Source organism: Vanellus vanellus (genome assembly GCF_965231255.1).
Source record: "Vanellus vanellus genome assembly, contig: HAP1_SCAFFOLD_77, whole genome shotgun sequence".
Lineage (NCBI taxonomy): Eukaryota > Metazoa > Chordata > Aves > Charadriiformes > Charadriidae > Vanellus > Vanellus vanellus.
The window spans coordinates 392695-398041 of record NW_028127638.1 but is presented as its reverse complement, the minus strand read 5'-3'; the positions used below and the strand labels follow the sequence as shown (position 1 = coordinate 398041).

The 5347-nt window shown below is 43.8% G+C and overlaps 1 long non-coding RNA gene across 1 annotated transcript; it reads right to left on the bottom strand.

Annotated features, from left to right (window-relative positions):
• Window positions 1–1596: 1596 nt before the first annotated feature.
• Window positions 1597–3735, bottom strand: LOC309685138. Its single transcript, XR_014270406.1, has 3 exons — window positions 3620–3735; window positions 1702–1834; window positions 1597–1614 (listed from the first exon to the last, which is right to left on the bottom strand). It is a non-coding gene; the product is annotated as an uncharacterized lncRNA (long non-coding RNA).
• Between the last annotated feature and the right edge of the window lie 1612 nt (window positions 3736–5347).

Sequence of the window (5347 nt, the reverse complement as noted above, 5' to 3'; positions counted from 1 at the left end):
CAGACACCTGTGGTAGCTCTCACCAATGGCTTCAGTCATTGAAGGGACAGATTTCTTCAAAAAATTCAGGGTCTGAAACATCAATCCAAAACTACTCATAAAGGCCGCATTGTTAGTCGGTCACTAAGGGCCTGGGTAACCGCTAAGAGAAATTATAGAAACGTCCCCTTAAACTGTCAGAAAGCCTGCATCAGGAATGTGCTTTGGCTTAGCCATCTGAGTAAGCGTTACTATGCCGAGTCTTAAAGACGGCAGCCAAACTAACAGTTACAGTTTATTTTAAAAATCCCGTGAAAGAAAAGAGCAGCCCTTGCAATGATTAAGTATTTTCTAGCTTCTCTCTCGATACACACGCCTTGCTTTTTCCCTGACCACTGACACAAAATGCATTCTATAGCAGCTAAACTAACACACAACTGTAAACCACGCTTTGGAAGATCCTTTCGATGCTTGTTTGTGCAGAAGCTGATCCATGTTGGAAATATTTAGCGAGCTGAAACTTAAGTCAACATTATTTGTCACAATCTGGGCAGTGGCTCGGAAGTTGCAATTGGGCCAAGTTTGGGAGAAAAAAAGTTTCCGTTCTTCTCAAACAGTTAAGTAATTTCTCATTTTCTCCATTCTGGCTCCCTTTTTTCAAGTTAATCGGGGATAAAAACTCTAACTCAAGACTATGCAGGCAGTTTGACCGATGGCTCGTAAAGAAGTAACAGCTTTCCCCGACTTCCACAACATTTCTGTTCTTGCTCCTAGAGCAACATTGCATTCCTTTCTAGACATCCAATCCCTGATCATGCTTCCACAGGAGACCGTGGTGGTTTTACAGTCCCAAGAGCGGACCTAAAGCATGAGCATTTGCATAAATCTGGTGACAGGCTACAATTGCAATTACGCGTGTGGATGGGCAGGAGGAGCATTAAATGGTCTCAGACACTGAAAGCAGTGCAACAGAAAGCTTAGAAAATGTCCACCTCGTGACATTCTCAACAGAGACAGAATAAAAGGTCACCTCCTTCTGGAAGCTGGTGCAAGTCATGTGAACAACTCCGGAGTTCAGCAAGCACGTGCCATCTGCAGAAACAACAAACGTTTGACAACCTTCCAGACTCTCTCAGTTATGTTATGACCAGTTTACATTGTTTACATAGCAGTATCTGGAAAGATAGAACTGAGTACTTTGAGCTTCAGTTCCAAGTCATTTCCTTCTATAACCAGCACCACTTCACAGGCTACGTCTCAAAAGCAGCAAAACTCCGCAGACTGCCAGATATATTTCACAAGAGGAAATACCTCGTTAGTACAACGTCATCAGAGTTGGGTTGGGGGTGTGGGGGGTTGGGTTTGGTTTTTGTGTGACAGACAATGAACAAGAGAACCGAGAAATAGCATCTCATTTTAAGCTTATCGCTCTTAAAAGCACTGAAATACCTACCAAAAGTACAGGCACTCGGATTAAAAAACTGCTCCGGTGGTGGATAAAAAGGAGGAACTTCCCGACGTAGACTGCGCTCATGTACCAGAATATCCAAAAGGAGCTCGGGAGAAGTCATGCTTGTCACAGTCTCCAGTGACCACAAAGCAAAATAGGGGCAATCATGAAGGAACTCTTCTGGCCTTAAAGAAAACAAGGGCGTCAGCTAAACGCCGACATTCAAATGAATTATTTGCAGGGATATTGAAAGCAACTTAATAAAAATCTACCTTAGCGAGTCTGGCATTTGAGCATGATACCAGCTGTTAATGTCAAATACGCCCAAATAAGTAGATGGTTTGCCTTGACCGTATGTTTGCACTTGCCAACTGAAGACTGCTACACTGATGTCAGGATATATTGCTGTAAAAGAGAAGACATTGTTTTATTTGCAGAAAATAGGGTAGATCCGATATTTTTAAAACACCACTTTTCGATCGTATATGCTTGTCTCACACAGCTGGCATTATTCACTTCCAGCTTTGACTCAATGACGAGTTTTAAGAATAGCTCCTTTCCATGCATATTCCGAACGAAAGACCACAATTCTCACACCAAATAAACAAAGAAACCCTGACAAACCAGAAATTGGAATAGAGATTTTAACATAAACTATTCACAACATTCACACCTCCACACTTACACACACAACACCAGTTCTCTTAATCCAAAGGCATTTCAGATGAAGACCCTTAAGATCAAAGCCCCTTAAGATCGTTGAGTCCAACCATTAACCTAACAGCGACAGGTCTCTTACGTACCTCCAGGGATGGTGACTCAACCATTTCCCTGGGCAGCCTGTTCCAACGCTTTACAACCTTTCCCGTGAAGAATTTGTTTCTAATACTCATTCTAAACCAGACCTGGCACAACTTGAGCTCATTTCCTCTCATCCTGTTACTTGGGACAAGAGACTGACCCCCACCTCACTACAGCCTCCTTTCAGGTAGCTGAAGAGAGCAAGAAGCTCTCCCCTCAGCCTTCTTTTCTGCAGGCTAAACAACCCCGGTTCCCTCAGCCGCTCATCGCAAGACTTGTGCTCTCCACCTCTCACCAGCTTCATTGCCCTTCTTTGGACATGCTCCAGCACCTCAAGGTCTTTCTTCCAGGGAGGGGCCCAAAACTGAACACGGTCTTCAAGCTGTGGCCTCACCAGTGCCGAGTACAGCAGGACAATCCCTTCCCGACTCCTGCCGCTCACACTATTTCTAAGACATGCCAGGATGCTATTGCTCTTCTTGGCCACCTGGGCACACTGTCGGCTCCTATTCAGATGCCTGTCGACCAGCACCCCCAGGTCCTTTTCCACCAGGCAGCTTTCCAGCCACTCTTAGAATCATAGAGGAGCGACACCCGGGCACTTGACCCGACCTGGCCAACAAGTCGATTTCATACAACGAACATCACATTCGATATCAATTAGAAACTTTGCTGTGAAGTGCTCTCTCTCCCCTCGATGGCTGTGATCCTGAGAACTTCTTCCCCAAGCTTGTACTGTTGCATGGGGTTGTTATGACACAAGCGTAGGATCTGGCACTTGGCCTTTGTTGGACCTCAGACCGTTGGCCTCAGTCCAGCCAGCCAGCCTGTCCACATCCCTCTGTGGAGCCTTCCTACCCTCAAGCGGATCAAGGCTCCCACTCAGCTTGGTGTCCTCTGAAAAATTCTTGAGGGTGCGCTCCATTCCCCTGTCCAGATCATTAATAAAGGTAGGTATTAAAGACATCAGGCCCCAGTACTGAGCCCTGGGGAACACCACCTGTGAGGGACTACCATCTGGAAGTAGACACACAAACAGGTTTGAACAGGGCAAAAAGAGATTCAGATTATAACATTCCAAAGCAGTGGAGAGAATGATCTTATTGTTCCAAGGTGACAGCTGAAGGAATAAAATGCCTGACCAGCAGTATACAGATGACCCCACCATACATCGCTAGAGCATGTCAGCAAGCGTGAAAACTCACCTAGTTTTTACCTTAAAGAAGTCTCACATAACTTAAGCACACGGTTTGTCTTTTTCAATAATCCCAACAATCCAGTCTGTACAGATATTTAAGGCTTTCAGACCCTGTGGCCAGAACAGCATCCATTGCTTACATTCCAAACCCACGTATTTTAAAATAATCAAACACAGGCATCAGAACAAACCTTCAATAATGCTATCCTCTCTGTCAACAGGGCTGAGAAATTTTTCTACGGTCTGACAGCTGAGTAGTTTAATACTGCTGATCTGCCCTCTCAAGGGAAAGACTCCTCCCGTGAGATCTAAAGTGTACCTCTCGTCACAGTTTTTCAAACCCTGGGGAAACAACAGAAGAGACAAAGGGTCATTTTGAGATAAAAACATACATTATAGCTAAATATGAAAGACACTCTATATCTCATATAATAAGCATATTTTACCGTGTATATTTCCCATGAGCTTATTTGTGACAATAAATAGAAACTACAAATGACATGCAAGAGAATTCAGTGTCAAACCCCAACAGCTAAGTTTGGCGGTACAGACCAGGCACGTTTTCAAACTCTAGCATTTCCCTAACATCATTCAGATCTAAATGTGTTTTGCAGACTTCCTTGCAATGTCAAGGTTTCTTTATAAACCTAAATATATATCTACAAAGAGATATCTGAAATAACGCAGCACGCATGCACACAAAGCTCTTTCCTCCGTGTCTTGGTCACAGAACTGATGAAGTCAGAGAAGTCACGCCATCGCAGCAGCTAAAGCTCTGTCGAGAGGTATGATCTAGAGGCACATCGCCAGAGTGAACGCACATCCCTCGCTGGGAACTACGAGAACTTCTTACTGAGGAACAATCTTCTTTCAAACCACATAAGCTCCTGCCACCTCCTCTTCTCATCTTGTCAGAGACTGATTAATGGGTGAATTGGGTGAAATGGGTGAATGGCCCTCAGGTCCTTCACCGAGCACAGCCAACAGCAAAAGGGGAAAACAGAGAGGACATGGGATGCACGTGGCCAAGGCATTTAGGATCACAAAGCACTACAGAGTAAGCAAACTGCTTTGAGATACACTGAAACCCCGGCAGGATTGTGTTCAACCCCTGATGCCACCAGTTGCTAAGTAAGCATTAACTAAAATGAACCGTCTTTCCAAACACAGCATTGCTTCGAACTGTCTGCTGTACGGTGCAAGACTGGGCGTACTGTGGACACCAAACAAAAAAACAACAAAAATCCACCACCACCAAACAAAAGCCAACCCAGAAACGGATCACACCACGTTCTACCCAAGTTTCCTAAAACTTTCCTAAATTAGCATGAAACAACACATTCCCATACGATCTCATAACATACATCTAATTCACCTGAGAAGAGGCAAGCTTTCTCTTCATAGTTCCAGGAAATGTTTCAAATAAATATCAAGGCTGTCTAAAACCAGTAATAATTACAAAAAAATATGGTTTTCATTCCTAAAAAAAATAACAGACGTGCAGAGGAGATGAGGAAAATGAAAACCATCTCTTTGAAAAACTGATGTGAAGCATAGGCAAAGAGCCTCATTTTTGGTACAGAATGAATGATCACTACACCCAATTTTAATAAAAGATGTTGTCCTGAACGAGACATCCACCACTCCAAAAGACAGTTTCATCAGGTAAAGTACTAAAACTCCAGAAACCTGTCAGAGACTAATTTTAAGAGCTAGAAATTTAGACTTTCGTTCATATATGAAGAGCCAGTCCTCCACAAAGAGGGCGCAGAGGGAAAGGGCAAAATAATACCAAAACAATTCCTGCCTAAGACAACTTCTGAAGCAAAGCAGTCTATTTGAAACTTCCCACACTGGGGCAAGCAAATCCCACTTAAGGAACTCCATTGTATGGAAGTGATGAAGGAGGGACTTTATCG